This window comes from Dipodomys spectabilis, unplaced genomic scaffold (assembly GCF_019054845.1).
Source record: "Dipodomys spectabilis isolate Male_0828 unplaced genomic scaffold, ASM1905484v1 ptg000163l, whole genome shotgun sequence".
Lineage (NCBI taxonomy): Eukaryota > Metazoa > Chordata > Mammalia > Rodentia > Heteromyidae > Dipodomys > Dipodomys spectabilis.
Window position 1 is genome coordinate 9,332,827 of NW_024870840.1, and position 24,977 is coordinate 9,357,803.

A 24,977-nucleotide genomic window follows, 5' to 3' on the forward strand; every position below is an offset into this window, starting at 1 on the left:
CAGCTAGAAAAACAAGAGATGACAGAAGTAAAAATATTAACTTTATTGAACTAATGAGATAATATGAGGATCATCTGGGGAACTTGATGGCAAAATAAGAGGTTCAAATTATTTGTTAAAGTCCTTAGGCACAAGACAAGGATAAAAGATGTCAGTTATACAACAAAGTCTCATCTGCACTTCACTGGAGTAGGCAGTGTATTTAAAGGAGTCATTTCTAGCTAATGCTTCCTTTGATTTGTGTTCCATATCACTGAAGGGGTTGGTTTAGGTGGGAGAGCTAGAAATGCACTTCAAACACCTATGATTTTTTTGGGAGGAGGTGGGGTCAGTTGTGGAGCTTGAACTCTGGGCCTGGGTGCTGTCCCTCAGCTCTTCAGCTCTACCACTTGAGCCACAGGGCCACTTCTGGTTTTTTGAGTGAGTGGTTTATTGGAGATAAGAGTCTCATGGATTTTCCTACCTGAGCTGGCTTTGAACCTCGATCCTCAGATGTCAGCCTCCTGAGTAACTAGGAATACAGGCATGAGCCTGTAATCTACTTTCCTTCCAAGGATATCTTGACATTTCCTTAATACATTATTGATAAGCACATTGAGGGTTGTAAAGACCTATGCAACCACTATTATCTAACTTGTGAGGATCCTGTAGTTCATTTTTTAATGAACTATTATCATATTTCTTTAGATTAAACTGTGAAAAGTCTCCATGTCATCATTATAATTTATATCTAGGGGAACATTGAACACTTCAGGATTTTATAGAAAGTATTGATTATCAAGGAGGAGTTCAAAAATTTTAAACTTACATGAATATTTGTTTTCTCTGTCATAAACTTTTTAAGAAAACCTGCTCCTCATGCCAGGGTAAGGATATTAATGAAAACCCTCAAAATGTAATTTCCCATTAGGATTGCTGAAATTCTAGGATTATTGATATATCATGTATGTGTGTGTGTGTGTGTGAGAGAGAGAGAGAGAGAGAGAGAGAGAGACAGACAGACAGACAGACAGAGAAAAAGAGAAAGAATATTGCTTTTATAATTGTAGTTATTGGTAGTAAGTTCCTTTGTAGGACCTTCTTTTACTCTGAAAGACATTGAGAATATTTTGATCAACCACACCACTTCCTCATAGAAAACCATATTTTTTTTTTACATTTTCAACATACCTCACTTGGTCTTCCTTTGGCTTTTATCAGGGTAATTTTTGTCCAGTACTGTATTTTCCTGTCTTCTCTTATATTGATCTGCCTTTACTTTCCTGTAAAGATTCCTTTCTTTCTTTTCTATCAAGATATTAAGGATTTTTTTCTTCAAAAGATATGAAGGAAAAAAAATATTATCTGGGGGCTTTGGAAAGACAAGAATTTGATCTAATGAATAAATGAAACATTACAAATGATGGATACTATAAGAAAAAGATTTTTGTTTATGACAAAAATATCTTTCCCCAACCCTCCCTTACTACATATAGGAACATAGTATAATAAATCTGAGACAAAAAAGTAATCTTTTTCTCTAAATCCTGTTATCTTGTGACTGCCATTTTAGACTGTGGGTAAGACTATGACATTGTCAAATAGTCATGAGATACGTGGATTAGAAACAGTGATAATAGCTAGTAGAAAGATTGTGGACACATCCAGGAGAGAGGTTTGTAAAAGCTCTGCTGTTTGCTAAAATAGGCCTTTGTTAAAATGGAAATCTCCAGTCATCTCTACAGCAATTGATTGGCAAAGACAATGGGAGACCTAGCTGAACCAGAAAGAACTTGTAAAGTACCAACAACAAAATTATATCCTTTTAGCCAAATGTTGTCTTTTCACTGAAATATGATTGACTAATAATGATGCTAATTATGCCTAATTACCATCTCAATTATCTCATCCTAGCAAGAACATGTCATCATTGTGTTTATCAGTTATCTAATAATGATTTATATTGTTCCCACTTTTTTAAAAGTTTTACCTGTTTAAACATACACCATGGTTTGGCGAGGTAAACAATTATTATTATTGGCTTTTACTTGATGGTAGGTTTTTTGAGGAGTTAGAAAGTGCAAACTTGTCCGAACTCTTCTAAATCAGGTTTTATCAGGAGACTAGGTTAAGACACATAATTATAACTGGGTTACTGTAGGAAGGCCATTTATAGCTTCATTGATTACTTGAGGAAACTGAATTATTTTCATTAACATTTTGTGGGTTGAACATGGGATCTCATGTGGGATCTAATTCAGAAGGATAAAGGAAAAAACTCAGACTAGAATAGTCTCAGACTTGTCAGAAGGAAATCTAACTGATCACTCAGAGGGAGAATTCCCCTTTTAATATTTATCACTAGTGCACTTTCAGCTGGTCAGTCTTGGAACTCCAGATTTCAGGAGTTAGTCAAAGCAATCCCCTTGAGTCTACAGAAAATCTGCCTTGAGTTGTCACACAAATTCTAGTAGCTTTTAGTCTCTACTTCCATACTTACTGGCCACATAGAAACGTTTTGTAGGTGTCAGTTTTAATAGAGTGCTTCTGCATTCGTCACACCATCTAATTATATCATCAGTGACCTGGAAGTAGATGGCATTATCCTTCAGTTCACAGAAACTTGACCTCACACACGTTGTTCCTACTATTCCCTACTATTCCTGTCTTGCTCAGTCTCTCAGTCTCTTGAAATATTCTTCTAATCTGACTTCTTCTCTCTCACATCTGCAATTCTTTGCTCTTTGTTCCAGAAGTACAGAATCTGAGAGCTGAATGTACTGATTTCAGACTTGGTCACCACTAACCCTGGCTTCATCTATTGTGGTCAAAGAGTGTTCCTGTGACAAGATGTGAGGTTCCGTGAGAATTTTCAGCAATGGCAGCCCAGGGTGAATCAATCTGGGCTTGAGAGATTGATTGTCATCCTGTGGCCACTAAGTCTCTTCTTCCACTACTTGCGAAAGTTTTTTTTTCTTCTTTACATTTTTATTAATATATTTGTTTATTTGTGGTATGTTTTCTACCACAATTTGTTTCTTATGTGGCTCACCTACTGATCTCAGAATATCCATGTTGATTGGTTGATTGGTGTTCAGACTCCCGCTGGCTGAGGAGCGAGTGGCGGTGTGTTCATGAGTTGAGACTCAGACCTTGGTAGAATGACTTGGTCAGTCCAAGCCGTTCTGCACTAGGGGCAGCTTGGATGCCAGTGGAATGGACGAGGTGTAGGGCATTGGCTTCCACAGTGGGTGTTCACCCTCGGGGGCTGTTGGAGATGGTCTGCCAGTCTTCTGAAAACACCTCTCATTGGATTTAGTGTCCACCCTAATCCAGAATGGTCTTGTTTCCACAATCTCTAATGTAATTGCATCTGCAAAAAAAAAAAAAATGTTTTCTTTCAAATAAGGCACATTCACAGAGTCCCAGTAAGCACATCTTTTTGAGGGCTGCCATTGAACCCATGATAGGTGATTGTAAGGATTCCATGTTATAACTTAATACCATTTTCAGAAGTGAGGGTTCCACTAGCCTTCCTAACTCCCAGTCATTAGTAATGTTACAGAATTATCTTCCAATGTTTATCCCATTTCTTGATTCAAGAGACACGTAAAGTGGAACACAGCCACGGAGCAAACAGGGAGGCCCAAGGCCTGGCTGTTCATGGAGATGGGCCATGAATCAATAGCTTCTCCCAGTTGTTTCTTCCCTCCAGGTACTTCCATCTTTCTATCGACACTCTCTATTCTATTTGCAAGGAATATATATTTCATTCCTCTTTATTTGTTGGCTTATTCATTTATTTAACCTTGAATTTCCTAAAATTCTTGAACATGGACTGGTACCAAGCACTGAGGAACTGGCCATAAATGAGTGGTCCTATTTCTACCATAATGGAGATCATTGTTGCTTTTCTTCTGGTCTGGTCACTTGATTTAGAATTTCACACAGTGTGTGTATGTATGTGTGATGGCAAAGAATGGGTATAGCTGGGAATGAAGCCAGACAGTTGGGACTTTTATTGTGTAGAATAGTCAAGCCATCTCTGTTCCTTTTGGAGGTGTTTAAATCATTCAACCAGACAATCTGCTCATAGATCCCACGTTTCTTTTCATCTTGTTTAGAACTAGATGTAAGTATGTCTCCTTTTAGGTGTATATTCTTTACCTTCTGTCTGTGGAGGTTGAATAATCCTCTTGGAAATTGCTCTTGATCCTTTGGGCTAAAATTCAGCCCACTTGAACTCCTTAAGAGAACCTGTCCTTTATTATAGCACTACTGTGAGTATTATTGCTTTTAATGCCAACAACTACTACTACAATTTATTCAGCAAATCCCCTGGACTACATATTGAACAAATAACAGATTTTAAATCCTTCCAAATTTCTATGAAGAAAGCACTTTATCTCGGTTTTACAGAAACTATATCAGAAAGGGGTTAAGTGACTTGTTCAGCTTTACACAGATCTTAATGGATTGGCAGAGCCAAGTTCAAACCCAAGGTATATATTCTCTCACTACTCGGCTATACTGTCTCCATTCTTTGCTTTTGGCCCTAAGGTTGATACACTCTCCCAAGGTTTCTTCTTAGTAATGTGCACCACTTCCATTCTGTTTTGGAAATCCACCACTTTTACATAGCCTTGTTCCTCCTCTTAGTTATCCACTGATTTAGCCTACTAGCCCAAGGCAGGAAGATAGTTATTCATTCCACCAGCATCATGTTCTGAATAAATCATTAGGAACCTTCTCCCAGAGCCCTCATAGTTCCAGCTTCAGTTCACTAGAGCTTTCTTCTTTCCAACACAGTTTTTTTTTGTCAGCCTGAGCCTCTATTCTTGATTAAGAGCCCTTCTTACCATCTTTGGAGTATTTCCCTTTGAAAACCAGAGCATCCCAGAGAACTGGTTTCTTGAGGGATTTGTTTCTTCCTGATGGGATTTATTTGCAATTGTATATCAGAATTGTTTTTGGCTTTTTGTGGTGGTTGCTTTATTTTGTTTTGTTTCAAAAACTTCCAGTTTTGCTCCAATAAACTCCTTCTCAGCATCTTATAACCCCAGCATCATTAACCAAAAACTGTTCATATATGTACTGTGAGTCAAGAGCTAGCATCAGAGTCTGGTTTCTTAATCTTGATGGAGATATTACAGTAAGTATGACCACAAATACTGATATATGTATGTGTGCGCATAAATATTCATAGTTACACAGACACGTATGCATGGCTACCCATACTATAAATGTTTATTTACTCATTGAGTGGTGGGTTAGTATAGTAGAGTTCTTCACCAGAGCAAAAGAGGCTTGAAAGTCAACGAGGGCATACATACTATTAAGAACTTAATCCTTGGGGGAGAGGAGGATTAGGTAGGGGTAGAGGGGAGGATGGGAAGGGATGGGAAGGGGAAACAAACAAGGAGGCTAGAATGCTTGATAAGAAATGTACTCATTACCTTGCACATGTAATTGTAACCCCTCTGTACAGTATTTTCACAATAAAAAAAAAGAACTCAGTCCTCCCTGCCACCTAATAAGTTAAATTCTTAAAGTTTCTTTATGTCTCAGATAAGATAATACAGGTGCAGAGAGGTTAAGCAAATTGGCCAAAGACACACAGTTTATCGTGGCTAGGGCAGGATTTGAACTTCGTGAGTAGCTCCAACTCATAAACTTCTCAGCTCTCCTGAGAAACTTCTAGATAGAAAGAGAGGAGGAAAGAAGGTCTGTCAGATAAAAGATTATCAGAACTTACTTGGGGTTTCCTTAAGTAGGTATTTTTGATATGGTCCCATTTTCCTGACCAGAGAAGACCGAGGATGTGGTAGCACCATGCCTTAATAATGGTACTGAGATCCAGTTGACTGCGGATGTGCTCAGAGTAAACACAAAACCAAATCTTATAACACTCAGTTCCAAATAACATGGCCAGAGGAAAGGAAGGAGAGACTCATTATGTGAATTAAAGCAACAACAATGAAAAAACCTGGAGTGGCAAATGACAGCAGGCATGTCAATAGGTGCCCCTTGTGACTAATCAAATGCATTCAATGTGAAAAATCATTAGAGAACATTTTGACATCTTGGCCATTCTCGTGGCTGTAGATAGCTGTATTGTTAACAACATTGTCATTGAAAAGGAGGAAAGATGACACACATAACAGGTAAAAATAAAGCCATGTGCAAGGTGTGGAATTTCTCACAAAGATGGATTTGGAGATAATTCAAAGAAATACACATCTGTTCCTGCATTCAATTATTAAACACCTTTGATACAAAAGCAGATGCCTTTGAATACCAGTCGGCTATATTGTTAGCTAGTGGCATCCCCTCCCCCCAGTAGGTAGCTCCTGAAATACTGCTCCTCTGATGATTGGACACATTTTATTTCTATTTTCCCATGGAGCATTAAGACTCCTTCTAAGAACTTGGAACTACCAGGATGCTGAGTGGTTGTGATTATTAACGATCAAATGGTCCTGTTCACAAGTGTAAGGTTTGCAGGCCTGGGAATCTGGCTAACTTCCAATGGGGCAATTACATACACAAAACCTTGTTGATTCCCTCTCAGAGCTCTAGTTATAAAAGCAATTTATAGGGTGCTTTGTAATTGTGCCTGTGGCCAGAAAAAGGGTGTAATCCACCGAAAATAAGAAATAGCATCCCCGAAAGGATAGGAAGCAAACTGCCAGTGCCTCCCATGGAAAGCTAAGGTCTGCACTCTATTTTGTGATGTTGAAATTAAAAAAACAAAACAAACAATAGACAACACTTACCCACATAACCAAGATATAATGTTGACAAATCCTTTCAGATCTGTTTGCCTACTACCAAAATAGAGCAATAGTGGCAGAATGTATTTGGCAGTAACGAAACATTACTTGTTTTTTTACCAAATGTCTTGGAAAGACCTTTCCTTTGGAGACAATCAGGGTCTTCATAGTCTTAGATAATTTTTAATAAAATAAAGCAGAGTTTTTTCTTTCATATTTCCCATCATCATGAACTTTGTATTTAGTAGATATGTGATTTTTTTGTTTTTGTGTTTTTAAAATATATATTATTTAATATATTTATAAATATATTGTGTTTTAAAATATATTTTATTTTTGTTATTAGAAGATTTGATCATTTGCCTTTTTGGGTCCCCAAACCCGATTGCACATGAGAAACACCTGTAAAGTTTGAAGATTTAAAAAAACAAAATCCATGGCCCGGTGCCGATGGCTCAGGCCTATAATCCTAGCTACTCAGGAGGCTGAGATCTGAGGATCATGATTCAAAGCTAGCCAGGGCAGGAAAGTCCAAGAAACTCTTATCTCCAATAAACCACCAGAAAACTGGAAGTGGCGCTGTAGCTCAAGTGGTAGAACGCTTGCCTTGAGATGAAGAGCTGAGTGACAACACCCAGGTCCAGAGTTCAAGCTCTATGACTGACAAAAAAAAGGAAAAAAGAGAACAAAATTCATTTCTCCAGATTTCATAGTTAACTTGCTTATTGGGGACAGGAATGGTAACCTGTGTTTTTCAAAAGCCCATTCTTTGTAAACTAACACTGATGCTTATAGAAACTTTTTAATAATTACAAGTGCATGGAAAGTAGTTGTCGGTGCACTAGCTTAATCCCAATAGCTGTCTGAGCATGCTAGAGTGTTAGCTGCTGGCAGAGCCCTGGCTAACCTAGGTTTCTGCATCTCCAAGGCCCCAAGCTAGAGGGCTGTGATGATTTTGCACGGTGGCCCTCATCTCTCCATGCATATCTGAATGCTGACCTAAAACAAAGTCAGCTATTCTCAAATACATTGTAAAACAAATGCCCCTCCTGGCATAATATGTGATGTTAGCCAGATTTGAGTACATCTACTCTATTCGGCTTCTCTGTAACTATATAGCTAATTGATGGATGAGCTAGACGTTTAAAAAGATAGAAGTTTAAAAAATATCTGAATCATGTCTGATTACTACTAGAGACCATGACTCCTGAGAAATTCTTGTTTCTTAAATATATTTCATAGTTGCCTCTTGCACATACGTCAAAGAAATCTTCCAAAATAAAACTCCTTTTAAAGACAGAGGAGGGAGGGAATAGTAACATTTGATACCTCGTGAGGGCTCAAAGGCAAACCAAATACAAGTTCATCTATTTCTCTTTCAGGGTACACTTTTTTTTGTTCTCACATTGATTTGATATTCATAGAAGTGATGAAAGCCATCTTAACTTAAATTGACTTTGGATGTTAAAGAAAGGTCTTTTTCTTTGGGTACTGTGGAGAAGCTAGTGTCTGGCTGAACTGTGGCCGTCTCAATTCATCAGACCACCTATAACTCAAAAGAGTTGTGTTCATCACATTTCTCTACTTTATTGGCAATGGAAAAGAAAAGTTTATTCATCTTGCTGGATTAGATGATCTCTAAGGTCCTTTTCATCTCTAAGATTTTATTATTCTTTCTCTTCCTAACACTAGACAAAGCGCAGAAATTCATCACATCTCTCTGGTGTAACAGAATCTACTATAATCCATAGACATTTTAACCCCAAAGTTTGACTTTTTTGTCTTGTGTTTTGATGGTGAACCCCTCCCCTCCCCACAATGCCAATTTCTTATTTCAAAAATGAAAATTCATCTGAATTTGTGGTTATTGGCAACATGAAGGTGTTGATTGGTGATTATAAATTAACAGACTTTACAACTTCAGGAGTGGGGGAAGGAACTGGGGAGGTAGGAAGGGAACGGATGGTACAGGAAAATCAAAGGAGGGGGAAACAATGCTTGATAGGAAATGGACTCATTACCTTACTCATGTAGCTGTAACCCCTCTGTACAGTATCTTTACAATAAAAAAATATGTATTTAATAAAAAAATTAACAGACTCATATCTATCCTTGCATTTTTTTCCCTGGCTAATGATGGATAATTTCTTGAGATTTATATGATCCTCTAAGATATTAAACTGAAATTTACAGGCTATCAAATAGGTATCACTTGATCTTTAACACTCAGATTTTTTTCAGACATCTGTTAACATGTATCTATTTTGCAGTTCCACTTTCTGGCTTTTTGGTAGCTAACTGGAAATAAGAGGCTCATAGATTTTTATACCCAGACTAATTTCCAACTGTAGTCCTCAGATCTCAGCATCCTAAGTAGCTAAATCACAAGCACAAGCCTCCAGAGCCTGGGTGGGCAGATAAATTATGATAAGTGCATATACCTATGCTATCCACACCTCCGTCAACATAGCACTCCAGAAAGATCCCTGTGCACTTTTCTAAGTAAATGCCTTGCCTTACCTGATGGAAATTGCTGTTCTGATGTACTTTACCAATAGATTAGTTTCCCTTTAGGAATTCTTATCAATGAAATTATACGACAGATATCCTTATGTCTGTCTTCTTTTTTCATGTAGCATAATATTTCTGAGGCTTATCAGTTTTGTAGTATTGGTATTTGGTTCTTTTCACTTCTTAGAAGTATTTTATCCTTTGAATATGCTACACTTTGCTAACTCTTATTTTGTTGAATTCTCGATTATTTCATTTGGGGACCATTTTGGATAAAGCTGTTAAGTGCCTTTCTATAACATTTTTCCTCTCGTGTCCGTCTATGTTTTAATTCCCCTTTAATTAAAACCTGGGTGCAGGATGGGCAATAGAGGAAGTATATATTCAACTTTTTGAAAAACTGCCAGCACAGTTTTCAAAGTAGGTGTAGCATTTTATAGGGCCACCAGCAAGGCATGAGTGGTTCAGTTGCACCCTTACTTTGCCCATTTTTGCAGTGTTTGATATTTTCGGTGGGGATGTTGTAGTGAATGTGTGATGGTATTTCATTGTGATGTAAGTTTGCATTCTTTTTCTGATGAGTCCTTTTGTATGTGCTAATGATCATGCATGTATTTACCACTTTTACTAAGTTACTAGTTTTGCAAGTACTTATTAATGATTTTTGCTTCTATACAAGAGGGAAATTAGATTGTGTCTTTTTTCTTCTAAATATCTAATTTGCTTAGATTTCTCATAGTAGATCCTTTGATGCATAGAAAATTTTAATTTGATAATGATAATTATATATGTATACTTAAATACTTTTTCATTTATTGTTTTCCTATTTCTAAATCATTGCCATATCACTCTCTCTGCTTTTAGAAACCTGTTGTTATTGTTATTCTGGTACAGAGGCTTGAACGCAGGGCCTGGGCATGTCCCTTAGCTCATTTCGCTCAAGGGTGTTCTCTCATGTTAGCCATACATCCACTCGTGGTTGTTTGCTGGTTAATTGGAGATAAGAGTCTCAGAGACATTTTTTTTTTTTTGCCAGGGCTGGCTTTGAACCATGATCCTCAGACCTCAGCCTCCTGTGTAGCTAGGATTAGAGTTATGAACCACCAGTGCTCTACAAGAGATTTTGTATTTTTAGTTTTGACACTCCCTCAAAGGTTTATGGGTAGGTAGCATGAAGCATGAGACTGGATTCATTCTTTTGCATGGATAGCTAGTTTATAGCACTATTTGTTTTTCAAAAGACTCATTTTTTCATTAGATTCTTTTATTGCCTTGTTTGAAGACTAGTTGAACATAGAATGAAGATCTATTTCTGGGATCTACCTTGTTCTATCTATCTATCTATCATCTATCTATCTATCTATCTATCTATCTATCTATCTATCTATCTATCTATCTATCTATCTATCTATCTATCTATCTATCTATCTATCTATCTTGTTGGTCATGGGGCTTGAACTCTGAGCCTAAGTGCTGTCGCTGTCCCTCAGCTCTTCAGCTCAAGCTAGCTCTCTACCACTTGAGCCACAGTGCCACTTCTGGGTTTTTGGTGGTTTATTGGAGATAAAATTCTCACTGACTTTTCTGCCTGGACTAGCTTTGAACCGTGATCTTCAGATCTCAGTCTCCCAAGTAGCTAGGATTATAGGCGTGAGCCACCAGCATCTGGCTTTATTCTGTTTTATTGATCTGGCCTACCATCTGTGTCTTAATAAAACATTGTCTAGAGGATTTTAGCCTTATGATTAGTCTTAAAATAAGGGAGTTCTCCCCCCCCCCAATTTTATACTGTTTAAAGATTGTTTTGCTATTCTTGGTCTTTGCATTATTACATAAATTCTAAAGTCAGTTGTCAATCTCAACAGAAGATGGGGAGAACAATGGAAGAGGTTATATAGATCAATAGACTCATAAATTGACATAAAAATGACATAAATTGACACTTGATTTTAAATCTACCTGGATCTTGCATTCCAGTAATAAATTACATCAATTTTGCGTTATCCTCTAAAGAACTTTCTTAATTTACCATAAATATCTTTTCAGTTAATTTTTTTCCTGGATTCAAATTGCTAATGTTTGACTAATGATTTTTGTTTCTATGTTCAAAAGAGAAGTTGGTTTCTGACATTATTTTCTTAAAGCATTTTTGGCATTTGAATACTGGCCTCAAAGTGAATTAGGAAGAATTCCTTCCTTCTCCATCTTTTTGAGCAATTTCTTGAATTAAGGGCCTACGTGCCATCCTTAGCTTTCTCATTCAAGGCTAGTGAGCTTGAGCCACAGCTCTATGCCTGGCTTTTTGGTAGTTCATTGAGGATCACAGACATTCCTGTCTGGGCTGGCTTCAAATTGTAATTCTTAGATCTCAGCCAATAGGGTAGCTAGGCTTACATGTGTGAGCCACGAGCACTCAGTGATTTTATTATTGTTGTTGTTGTTGTTGTCGTCGTCGTCATTTAATCAGTGTTGTATATGTAGACTAAAACCAAACTAAAATCTTACCTCTGCTTAGCCTCTCCTTGGCAGGAGGGGCTGTGACAGAAAATTCAATATGAGACTTCCTCCCCAGCAGTATGAATGTTCTTTCTCTGGAGGTGGGTGGGGTACCTTTGCTGTTTGCTTTTTCATTAGTTATAATTAGTTGTTAAATCCACTATTTACATTTTATGCACTTTGCATGTATGTGTGTGCTCTGTGTGTGCGTGTGTATAAATGTGTTTGTGTCATAAAGATGTTAAGATATTCACCGAGTTTCTACTCTGTGTCAACTGTATACTGTCCTTGATGCTGGCAATAAAGTCAGATATCTGACACAGAAAATCTGGGACCTTAGGAAGTTGATGTGTTCTTAGAGCTGTATGGAAATTGAGAAATAATTATACCATTGCTGCAGTCACATAGCTCGTACAATTGCCTACATCCTAGAGCAGGAAAATACTTAGGGGGAGGGGGGCATGAGGCTTAGAATGGTATCCTTGTAATGGAAATCAGGCTTTCAACCCTAGTTAAATATTTAAACCTGAAACTGATTTTTTTTAAAGGCAAGAAAAATTGCTTCAATGTTCATATCTCTCCATGACTTTACATGCTGCACACTTAGATATAATTTTTGACATGTTGCTATTTTTCTTTATGAATAAAACATATTAAGGAACTGTTTAATGTTCAGAAATAGATTATATTGGTTATGCCAATAACAATACTGTTTCTTGGTAATGTTTCTGGGAAACAAATAATATAATCCTGTTTCATACTACGTTTGATCGTGATCCCTGACACTTCCTATTTGCATTAGGGCTGAGTTACAGATGCTAATAGACATGGAGAAAGCATAGTTGGCCATAAAAGTCAGTTTCTACCTGCTTAAAAAGTGTCAAAAATCTCCAGGCGCTTCCTGGACCTCCTTGGCTTGGTCCTCCACTTCAGGATGATTGCATCAGAACTCCAGTTGTGCTGGGCAGAGATAAGCACTCCTAAATGTAGATGTCAGGAGGGAGCTGGGGCAAGATAGGCCATTTCCCAACGCTTTTGATTCTCTCAAGTACTTCCCTGGGCTGCCCAGCCACAACTAGCCTGATTACTTCCTTCACATTTTTGATTTTGAAGGTTTTTTTCCTTCTTCAAAGCTAAAAGTTAGTTTAATTTTAAAAAGACCCTGAACACTGATTACTTAAATGAATTTAGGTGAATTCAATTGCTACGACTTCATTATACACCATGTCAAACGCATTGATAAATGAACCCTGATTCCACTTGCTTCAGTATAAAAGTAAGACCACCACCCATCGCTTGTTATTTAATCTAGTGATTTATATAGATTTTTGTAAATGCATAAAAGGAAACCAATTAGTATTAGTGGAGAGATTTATTTCTCAGTTCATTTTTGGGCCCAAATAATTAAACATAGCTACCTTGAAATAGCTGGTGAATGAGATAAGACTAGATGGAAATATAAGCTATTAATTGACTTAACAACTCTTAGGAAATGCACTGTTCCATTACCTTTACCTTCAGGGATCTGGAAAAAATAAATCCCTTTAAGGAAAAGAAAGGTAACAGTGGTTCCTAGCTCATGCTGGTTCCTAGCTACCCAGGAAGCTGAGATCTGAGATTCAAAGCCAGCTTGGGTAGGAAAATGTCAATGAGATTTGTACTTCCAATTAAACACCAAGAAGCTGGACGTGGAACTGTGGCTCCAAGTGATAGATAGTACTTACTTCAAGCCCTAGTTTTGTTATAATGTTAAGTGCATGCATGTAAATACACGTGCATGTATTTACACTTTAATTTTCTCTAACAACGTGAACATTGTGGAGAGTTTTCATCTGCTAATATCTGAAATCCTAAAGTAAGGGAGGTAGATGCTAGAAGCTTGGCAGGAACAATACAAACAGAATGTGTCAGACCATGCAATTTTTAATCACAAAAGCCCAGGCCCTGCAAAGGAGAGCAGCTTTCTATGTTGGTCCTTTGGTCAGCTCTTTGCATTGTCAATTTCTGCCCTGTAATGCTGTTGTCAGTATTTTAATCAATAGTCAGATAGATCTCATGACTGGCATTTTGCCTTTTTAAAACCATCCTCTGCTGAGCCAGAGAATTGAAACCCTGAAGCTAGCTGGGAATGGCTGGTAGCTTTTTAATTATTATTTATGAATTCATCAGAAAGAAATATTGACTTCTAATTAAAGCCAGAAAATTACTCCTGGAATAAACTGATAAAGGTCAGTTTCTTTGCTAAGAACTTTTCTATGTGTCATGTGTTATCACTGTTATGAATAAGGCAGCGATCAACCTGTTTGTAAGAATAGGTGAACATAACTAATTGTTATATTAGTTCTTGCTTTGGGTATTGAATTTCAATTAAACTTTTCTATTGCTTTTTCTCTTTTGAGTATTTTTGTCTTCTGAGACTGAAAAAAACTGCAGTGTATTTAAAACAATTAGAATGTGCCATTTTTTTTCTTCCCAAAGAAAAGTAATTATGTATTTATTGGTCTAAGAAAATTAAAATAGGAAAATATTTAAGATCCTATTTCTTAAGAAAAGAGGAAGTCTTTTACCAGTAAGAAGCAGTTTCAGGAAAAGCATTTGTCTATTTTGGATTAGGAAACTCAAAGTAAATAAAAAATACTGTAATAATCAAAAGAAATAATCAAAGCAGCAGCCTCGTTTGAGATTTTGGCAGAGTGAATGGATATTTAAATATTTAACAACTCTTTTATCTTTACCTGTTCACAAGTTACAAACAGGGACTTGGAATGAAATCAAAAGCTGTCTGTTGACTTTGAAATTAAAGTTGTTATTATGCTGAGGTTTTGAATAACTTCCCTTTGTCTGTTAGACTGCTCGGCTCAGTGTTTCTAGGGTTAATGTTAATCTAGGGAGGTGTTCAGTATGCTATGCTGATACAAGATAGACACATCACATTTTTAGCTTCTTGATCAGATGCAGAAAATCTACCCAAAATGTTTTGGAGCTGATTTGTGAATTTCATTGTTTAGTAAGCTTAATGAGTAGACTAAAACAAAATCCACATCCTTCTAATTTAAGCAATTAAAGCAAGCATATCAAGCAGTGGGTGATTCTGACAATGTGTGAAGGCATTTAGGTTGTTACTATTGCGGAAGGATGCTACTACAAGTGTCTAGAAGGTAAGGCCAGAAATATCACCCTACAACTTACAATATAAAAGACAGCTCCACCAACAAAGATAATTCTACCCTCAAGTACTGTACCAGTTGGTTGAGAATCCCTAATGTAGAGAAATATAGTCAAATATTGTTCGATGGTGATTATGACTCAACACCTAAAACTTCATACTGGGAAAAATGGATTAAAATAAGAATGAGATGTTGATTTTCATTAGAATAGCAAAACCCATTTGAGCTATAGCTAGTGATTTGAAGAATATCTATGATGTTTTTATTAGGTGAGAAATATAAATGACAGTGACATATTTTCCCCTCATTTTTGTAAAAAGAACAACAAACACACTTCATTTGTTTGTGTATATTCTATTATTATTTTGGTGAGAGGTACTGAGTGCTTTTTCACTCATGGCTGGTACTCTACCACTTGAATCATATCTCTAGTTCTACCTTTCTGCTGGTTAATCAAAGATACGAGTCTTTGGAGTTACCTGCCCAGGCTGGCTTTGAACCATGGTCCTCAGTTCTCAGCTTCCTGAGTAGCTAAGATTTTAGGTGTGAGTCATCAGTATTAGGCTTATGATGTTTTTAATAAGTCTGTGGGAGACTGTCTAGCTGATATTTAGTTTGTTCACCTCATAGGAAGGGGTGAGGATAAATATATCTAACAATGAATTATTAACTTTTTTGATTTCCTTTTCCACTTGAATTCTATTTCTTACAGTAAGAATATATTACTTTCATGATTTTAAAAACAATGAAACAAATAAAACCTTAGTAAACATTCATCTCACTGTTGAGTGACTTTTACATTTAGTAGCATCACCTTGTGAATCTCATAGAAATTTATACCTTGGTTAGTGCAGTTGCTAGAAGTGTAGGTAGTTAGGCTTCAGTTATCTTTTACTGATGAAGAATACTAAAGTTTATGGTATTTATGCAATGAGCATCTTTATAAAGCTCCTTTTTGTATGTGTGACGTAGATTTCGTTGCTGTTTTAGAGAGGTCATTAATGACCTCTGAAAGAAGTAGGTAATAAAGAGGTATAGATGGGAGCCACAGAGTCACTCCCTGCCATGGATTACTGACCATCCACTGAGAGCTGCCCAGGGAAGGACCTGCTGTGGAAAGGGCAATGTTGTTTTCCTTCATGTCAGCCCAAAAGGTTAGGAACCATTCCTGAATCTTTTATTGTCTTTACCTCATGGACAGTGTTAGTGTCAGAAAACAGAAAAGTTAGTGTCAGTAACAGAAAACTCATTGGAAGTTGACTTTATTTCACATGCTGAGAACAGTCATATTATATTCTGTTCCTGAAAATTAATAGTATTCTGTTGCATATATTTACCATTAAAATATGGCTATAACTACTATGAACAAAGGGAAAGAATGCTAATAGTTTTTTTTGAAGGGTCAGTGCCATTTTCAAACTTTAATTGTAAATTGTATGGAAACTACAACAGGAAAGTGTTAACTGATCCTGCTATCCTGTCCCCAACATTTCCCACAAAAGCAGTCCATGGTATTGAGTACATATTAAGTCTTGGATCTCGATTCATAGATATGAAGTATTTTAATTTTGATGAAATCCTAAGGAAATGATACTATTTTTATCTTTATTTGATGTATAAAAAATAGAAAAAGAAAGGCTAAACAACTTTCCAAAGATCACATTGCAGCTATGTGGTTGAATTCCAGCCAAGGAGGAATGACCCCAGAGATGGAAGTCTAGAGGAAATTTAAGACTCTCAATGTTGAAGCATCTTATTTTCATCTAAGTGTAATAATAATAATAATGATAAGCTCAGCATATTCTAGTTCAATACAACATTCTTAGCTTTAGTAGAAGATAAATTTGGCAAAGAAGGTTCTTAAATATTATTTAGAAAAATGACTGTTGCTTATGATGATATTAACATTTGATGTTTAGGAACAGCTCATACTTAAATTTTGAGACTAGTAATGAATATTTGGCCATTAAATAAGTAGTGTTTATTTTGTCCCAGTGAATTAGTAACAATAAATAGGTAGGTAGGTAGGTAGGTAGGTAGGTAGATACATACATACATATACATATCTATTTCTATATATGTATCTCTTTTGTATATATTCATGTAAGTGGCTTAGAGATCAGTTTTTAGGCAACACAATCTTTTACATAAAGACAGTGTGAATTTCAACCATGGACCATAATCCAGCTTTGTTGGGCCTGGTGATTTTGTGTTGATAGGGATAATGAATGAACTTCTGTTACCATTTAGTATCTCCTTTGATTTGGGACAAAACATCACAGATTATTAGGTGGATAAAAATAAATATCTTGAAAATGCATTCTCACATTTGGGTTTAATTCTCCCTCTGCTAAGAATAAATTGAAGGACATATTGGAGAATTTTTCAGCCTTTGCCATTACCATCTTCAACTTTTGTATTCTCCCTCCATTGATACATATACTATGTCCCCATAAAACTTTCCACTAGATGACTGGCTTTAGGGATGGGGGTTGGGGGGGGCAGCAATTTTATATCTACGTGTTCTTGTCCCTGACGCTGGTAAGTCTTTTTTTTTCCCAGTTCCCTTTTTATTGCATAGATTTTTCACATAGCACATAAGGCACACATCCTAAAGTGAATTCTATTTTTAAGAAGCTGACTGCCCCCTCTCTTTTGCCCAGAGCAAGAGAAAACTCAAGACATGAAAAATTATAGCAACTTCTTATCCATTGGTTTTGGTGAGCAAACATTTGTACTGACAAGGTGGTAAAACATCTACGTGTGAGGATCTTTGAGCAAGAAGATTTCTGACAGCTGAGGTTATCTGAGCCTGGAATAACTGAAGGGATGGAAGATGGAGGGAGTCTGAGCTGTTGGAGTCTCCCATTCCTAGAGGTGGCAACAACTGGGCAGGCAGCTATAGCCCCTAGGAGATATTTATTTATCCTGGCACCAGTATAGTGGAGGATGGGTGGAGTAGAATTAGTTAGTTCTTCTTATTGCTGTCCTAGAACTAAAAACAGATTATTAATTAATATATCACAATGAAGGCAAGACGTTAGGGAACAATTTATTCTGTTGTAGTAGTACACTAAGTTTTGGTTCATCATATTTTGCTCATCATGAAGATCTTTTAGCACTGGTCATTTATACAGTGTGTTCAAAGCTGAAAGATCTGGTCATTTACTCCCTACCCGTACCTCAGGATATATGACCACTATATTTGAAGATCAGCATCCTAAGATCTTTTATCGAACAAGTCAGACTGCAGTAAGAGCTATTGGGCCATATGGAAGTTATGTGAGATGAAAAGACAGAAAAGGAGAGATTGATTGTAACTGGAAATCTTATGGCAATTGTGTGTGAGCAGGGCTCTGAAGAAAGATTAGGATTCTGACAAGGAAGAACGGGAGGTAGAAGATGGATAGAACAAAGGCAGGAGAATGCAAACTGTGACAAGTGACAAGATGGTTGGCATGGAAGGTACTGGAGAGGCAGTAATAAGAGATAAATTTCGAATCCAATCAGAGTATTCACAGTGCTCCCTGCGGAAGACTTCTCAGGGATAATTTCACTTGTTCTCTTGAGTAGTACATCAGCTTCTAAGTCTGCTCATGTTGGAGTCCGCCATTGTTTTTGTCTTTAATGGCCTCATGTCTGGGTTTTTGAAGTTTTCCTCCATCACAAACTTCCTTTCCTCATTTGATGTCTTTATATTGATTTCCCAGGCTCTATCCTCAGCCATCTTCTCTTTGCACTATGAATCAACATAGTTTTAGCTACCACAATTTGATAAAACTCACATGCAAAACAAACATGTCTATCTTGCTTTCAAAAAGCCCCAAACTTGTATTTCCAGTTCTACCTAGATAACTTTCTAGTATCTGCAGCTAAATATGTTCCTCAGTCTAGCTTCTCCAAGACTTCTTTGCTCCATTTGGACTAGTGCCATCATGCCATCCACCTGGTAGTTCAAAATAAAGCATTAGAATCACCTTTAATTTTGATGCCATCCATACCTAAAAACGTTATCTAATCCAGCAAGTTACCTCCCAAATATCTCTGATAGCTCTCCTTCCTCCCTGTTCCTGGTTTATGGTGGAGACTGGAGAGTATAGATCCAAATATACATAACCATCATTTGGAGAATTTGTTAAAATGTGCAGCATGACTTTGCAAGTCTGAGGTAGGGCTTGGGAATCTGCATTTCTTTCTTTTCTTTTCTACCCACTTCCTCTCTTTGTTCTTTCTTCCCTTTCTCTCTTCCTTTCTTGTTTTCTTTTCTTCTCTTTCCTCCTATCCCTCCTGTCTCTATCGCTTTTTCTCTGTCACTCTCTGTCTCTCTGTCTGTCTGTCTTTCTCTCTTTTCTTTCTTCCCCAGTATTGAGGATTTAACCCAGGCCCATCAAATAATGCAACCCTTGAATGACACCTCAATCCTGAGTCTGTAAGTCAAACAAGGTCCCAGGTAGTAAAAATGCTACTGGCCAAAGACCATCTTTTGTGTAGCAAAGGGTCTAGAAACCATACATCTTTTGTCTTGGCTCCTGAAGATATCTCTAGCCTCTCTAGCTTTATTTCATTCTTCCATACTGCTGATGGATTTTCCCCTACATTGGAATATAATGGTTCTGACTTCCCAGAGCAGATGCTGACAAACTTTATCTGTAGACACACAACAAGTACTTCAGACTCTGTAAACCATATGGTCTCTGTAACAAGTTTGCAATGCTACTGTTATAGGGACAATACTGCCATCAGCAAATGAATCAGACTTTGGCCACAGGGCATAATCACTTCCTAGCCCAGAGTATAAAAGCTTAAATGGCCTCATGTAATTCACAAGACTCTTTTCTCGGCCTTGACTAGAATCCAGTCACTTTTCTACATGCAACAGAGATCACTGAATTTGTCATATCCCTGGGTCTTTTCAGATGCTGTCATATCTGCCTGAAGACAAGCTCAGAGTTTAGGTTCGAACTGGACCACTACATCCAAGCAGACCTCTAGCAGTTTCCTTCACTGACAAAGTCTCTCTCTCTCACTCTCTCTCTCTCTCTCTCTCTCTCCCTCCCTCCCTCCTTCACTCCCTTTCTCTCTCTCTAATTTTGAGGTTGTATGTTTTAGCACATGGCATATCTCCATCATTTATTTTCTTGAGTCTGAAAAACCCTCCAGGAAGGAAAACATCTGTATGACACAGTTCTCTGTGCTGACCAGTTCTCTGTAACCTAAAGAGTTAATTGAAATCTGGTTGTATGCTTAAAAAAAATTGGCAGCAGTAACTTCCACCCATTGTTTATGTGAATTTCCACCATCAATTCAGTTTTAGACAGTATGCATTCTGATTTTTAAATCTCATGCAAAATGAAACATTACTCTGTGACACAGCATTATGCACGTAGTTGTAAATATGGAGTGAATGACGCTCAACTGGAATGGGACTAACACAATCCCCCCCTCCCCATTTGTGTGTCCAATTTGGAAGACACAGAACACTTGCATATCTAGCAGCAATCTTCTCTACATGTTATAACTCTTGGCATTAAAGGAAAAAAAATTCTCCAATACTGATTAGAGAAGGCTTGGCTACTTGTCTTTTTCATTCTCTCCATCTTGGACATTGGATTGAAGAGAAGGCAGCCTCTGAATAAGGCAACACAAATCACGTCATGGTGATGGATTGAGGCTGTGTGCGGCACACCCCAGGTGATTGTGTTGGATAGAAGAGTCATCAATTTGTCCCCCCAAAAGGATGTGTGGTGGAGTCATAAATATTTCAGAAAATATGGGGTGGCATCTGCTTCTCTTCTTATTTACTGAGAACAGTGCCTGCTTACAATGTTCCTCCCTGAGACACTTCCTCCCAGTTCTGATCTTTCAAAGGCTTATTTACCTGCCAATGGAAAGTGCTGCTGTTTCTTTCATTTTCCTTGGAGTTTTCATTTTGACTTTTTGATAGCTGCATATTCTCTAGGGACAGAACTATTTTTTTCCTTTAGTATGCATTTTTTTTTTTTTTTTTGTGGGAGGCAAATGAAAGCACACAATCTTGGTTTCGGGTTTGAAAAAGGTAACTGTTTCTAAAGTGCAGAATCCTTGTCCTTAGACAATTATTTTGTGATTCTGGAGTGAGAAGTGAGCCTCTTGTTACCTCACAACCAAAGTGGAGGTCAAGGTGCAGAATTTGGGTTGGATACTTGTTACTACTTGTACATTTTCAAAGTCTTATATATATATATATTTTAAAGGTTTAACTTACTGTGCTGATCACAAACATCCTGGGAGACAGGACAGAAATTCTGAAGAAAACATTCAGAGACAAGCTCAACAAATCTTAGATAGTTTAACATACTTGCCTGAGTTTGTAACAGCTAGTTAATGACAGAGTTGACATTAGAAAAGTAATCATCTTTTAAAAAAATTTGATTTTTATTATAAACTTGAAGGGTTACAGTTACATAAGTAAGGTAATGAGTATATTTCTTTTTGCACAGTGTTACTCATTTTCTCCTCCTCTCCCTTCTCCTTCCCCCCATGTTGTAAAGTTCACTTCCAATATAGTATTTAGTATCACTGTTGCATCCATTTACCCTTTGTCCCACCATTTCTGTGGTTTCCCTTCCCTTCCTCCAAATCAAATAAACATATATACAAGAGAAAGGGTACAGAAATCAAAAACAGTGTCCGTAGGGCATAAACCAAAGGGGAAAAGAAAAAGACAAAAGAAATAACTGCAAACAGTACACTATAAAAACCTCTTGTTTCCATTTCTTGGAGTTCATTTTGATAAGCTTCGTTTTTGTGGCCATATGCACCTATCTATTGCGCTATTGTGATCCTCTGCATATTCTAGTTATTACAAATGAGAGAAACCACACAGCCTGTGTTTCTTTGGGTAGCGCTTGCTTCACTTAATATAATTTTTTTCCAAGTCTTTCCATTTCAAAAAAGTGATTGTTTTCTAAAATTAAATTATGTAAGTGCTAGAAATCAATAAAGGAGTTTTTTTTTTTTTTAAAAGAATCATAGTTGGCAGTAGGTTTTATTTATGTTTTAATGCTGTCTTTACCTCGAGGACAAATCAGAGCAGGAAGAGAGTGTTTTATTTGTAATCTTGAAATATGTCACCATGGAAAAGTGACAAGACTCCATGATTTTTCAGGCTCGGCTCAGTTGGGTCAGGCTGCTCTTGAAGTCTCTTCTCCTTAGTCCAAATAGTGAAACTGCAGAGGTGACAGTCAGCTTGTAATCTTGCGGTGAATGCCCATACTGTGTTCTGTTATCCTGCCATCATTGTTCCACATCCTAGAAATGCAGCCACTCTGCCCAGAGCACGGGATCCCAGCCTTTGTTAATAGCAGGATAACACTGAGTAATTGAGAGGCCAGGCTCTATATACTCAGTGCTGTTTCAGGTTGAGGTGAATTGTTACCAGGTTTCTGTTTGGCAGCATTAAAATGTTGCAAATCATCCCTCGAAATGGTTTTGAACTATTACTTGAGGCATCAGTGGTAGCTGAACATAAAAACAAGCACAGATAGAAGGTTGTTTTGATTTTAATGTTGCTCCAACTCTAGGAGATTTAAAACAGAATGCAGCTCATAATTCTTTATTATTTAATCAGAAAATGGAAGGGTACATACTATTGAGAGATATAATATGGGAATTTAAATTTATTTCCTGCTTTGGTGAGTACAGGCATGTACCAGTCACCATTTAAGCCTTGAGAAGGTATTGAATCACACTGCTCTTTATTTGTAGTTGGGCTGTGTCTAGATCTTTAAAAAGACAAGCAGCATTGTATTTTAATTATCTTCAAGTAGCTGTACAAAGGGGCTACAATTTAACGTGTCAGTTTGTTAGTACCACGTGTATTGGTCAGTATTACTCCTTTCATCATTCTTCCCATTCCACTCAACCCCATCCATCCCTTCAGTTTTTCTAGTTTCATAGGCTGTTCACTGAATATTATGACTGCATTCTCCTTTTGACCTTAAATATATCCCCTAGAAGCTGATGCTGAAGCTTGGACAGATGCAGCAAAGTTCAGAAGTGCAGCAATTCGGAGTTGATTGGATTATGAGGGTTCTGACCTTTTGAATGAATTAATCCTCATGTGGATTCAAGACCCGATGCTAACCTAGAGGTAGCGGAAACTTTAGGATTTGGTGCTGAGATGGAGAAAGTGGGTTGTTGGGAATGTGCCTGTGCAGGGTATAATTTATACCTGCATCTCTCCTCCTTCTCTTTCTCTCCCTCCCTCTCTTTCCTGGCCACCACTAAGTGAGCAGATATATCCCCTATATTTTCTCTACCAGGATTCTATGCCTCACTACAGTCCCAGAAATAATGTAACCAAGTGACCAAAGGGCTGAAACCATGAGCCAGCATTCATCTTTGTTCCTGTAAATTGATTCATTCAGATGTTTTGTCACAGCCATAGAAAGCCAGCTAACAGATTGCTTGTGTCCATTTTTAATGGGGATACATTCAAAGTCATACATGAATGTGGAAGATGAAAAAGTATCACTGGAGTGGTTCCAAGAGATCAAGGCCCCTCCCCCAACACCCATCATAACAAGCAACCAGGCCAAGATGCTAATGTCTTGAGGGGCACTGCAGAGCCACATTATTCATGGAGTTGCTGGGTTGATCTTCCCAACAATGCTGGGCCACACTGGGGAGATGCTCTGCCTGAGTTACCCTCCCTGTGTAGGGACTACACCAGGTAGCTCCTGGGAATGGAAAGCGCTGAAGCTTTTCCTGCATGGTCTGAAATTGATTTCCTTGGAGCTTTCACCGTGTGGCATGCTTTGGCTTCCTGAACAAGGTTCAGGAAATGATCACACTTGTTCTCTTTATAATTCACATATGTAATAGCTCTCTTTAGGTTCTAAGTCATTTAGACACTTGACCTAGTTCTTGGGAAATGGAATCAGACTAATTTTTCACCTGGAAATGAGATTATTGACTCTGATAGACAATGACGTACTTCCCTCATTTATATTTATTCAATCAATCAGTTACTTAGAAAGTACTTATTGAGCGGTAATTATGTGATGGATAATGTCCTAGGTGTTGGGATACAACAGTGAATGATAATATACCAACAACAAAAATAAAGATGAATGTTTACAGCGTGTTTACGATGTGCCTGGCATCATTCTAACTGCTCTTTGCCTATTAAATGACATGCCCATGAGCTACCTGGTTATTATCCAAATCACAAGTAAAGAATTGAAGTGCAAGAAATTTGCCTATTACAAGTAATTTGCCTAAGGTCACCACCTTTTGGTGCCAGGAATTGAACCCAGGGCCTTGTGCATGTGAAACATCAGGTATATAATCCATTAAGCCCTGAATCTCTGAACCTTATTACTTGCACATAAGCTAAAGGAGGATAAGTCATCATTTAGCTTGTACTCCATAGATTGAATGCATAGATAATTTCAAGAGAATGGCTTGTTGGAAGAGTAGGGAAAATACAAACAACTAGTATTTGGGGGAAAGAGCTCAAGCCTTCTCTATAATAGTAGGATGCTAATTCTCCATTATTCAAAAGAAGTCATTTGTCCAAAGCCAATGTGAATATATGGGGCAAATCCTCGCCCACAGTGGTAGAGAGCTATAATAAACAGATGCTGAGCAGTAATCTAAATTATCATGAAGGGGCATAGCACTACAGGCTGAGTGTGAAAAGAAAGGGTGTTGAGAGCCAGACAAGTCAAACATTAGTAATAATGAAGAGTTTCTTATAGCAGGTGAATAGATAAGTTTATACTTGTGGGGGGGGGAAGGGGGGCAACAGGGGGTGGTAGAGATTGGAAAGACAAGATGACTATATTACTGAGGGCTTCCAGCACAGAAGTATAATTAAGATTCCATATACAATATGCAATCCATTGAAGAGCAAGCTAAGACTTCAGAAGAAGCCATCCTGAAGGTGACTCTCACTGCTTTCCATGGTCAACCTTAGAATTTAATACCCTATTGGTAAGAAATTCTCATGGGTTAAATGCGCCTCATAAGGTTGAAATTCACAGTCCCTGTGAATGTAACTGTTTAG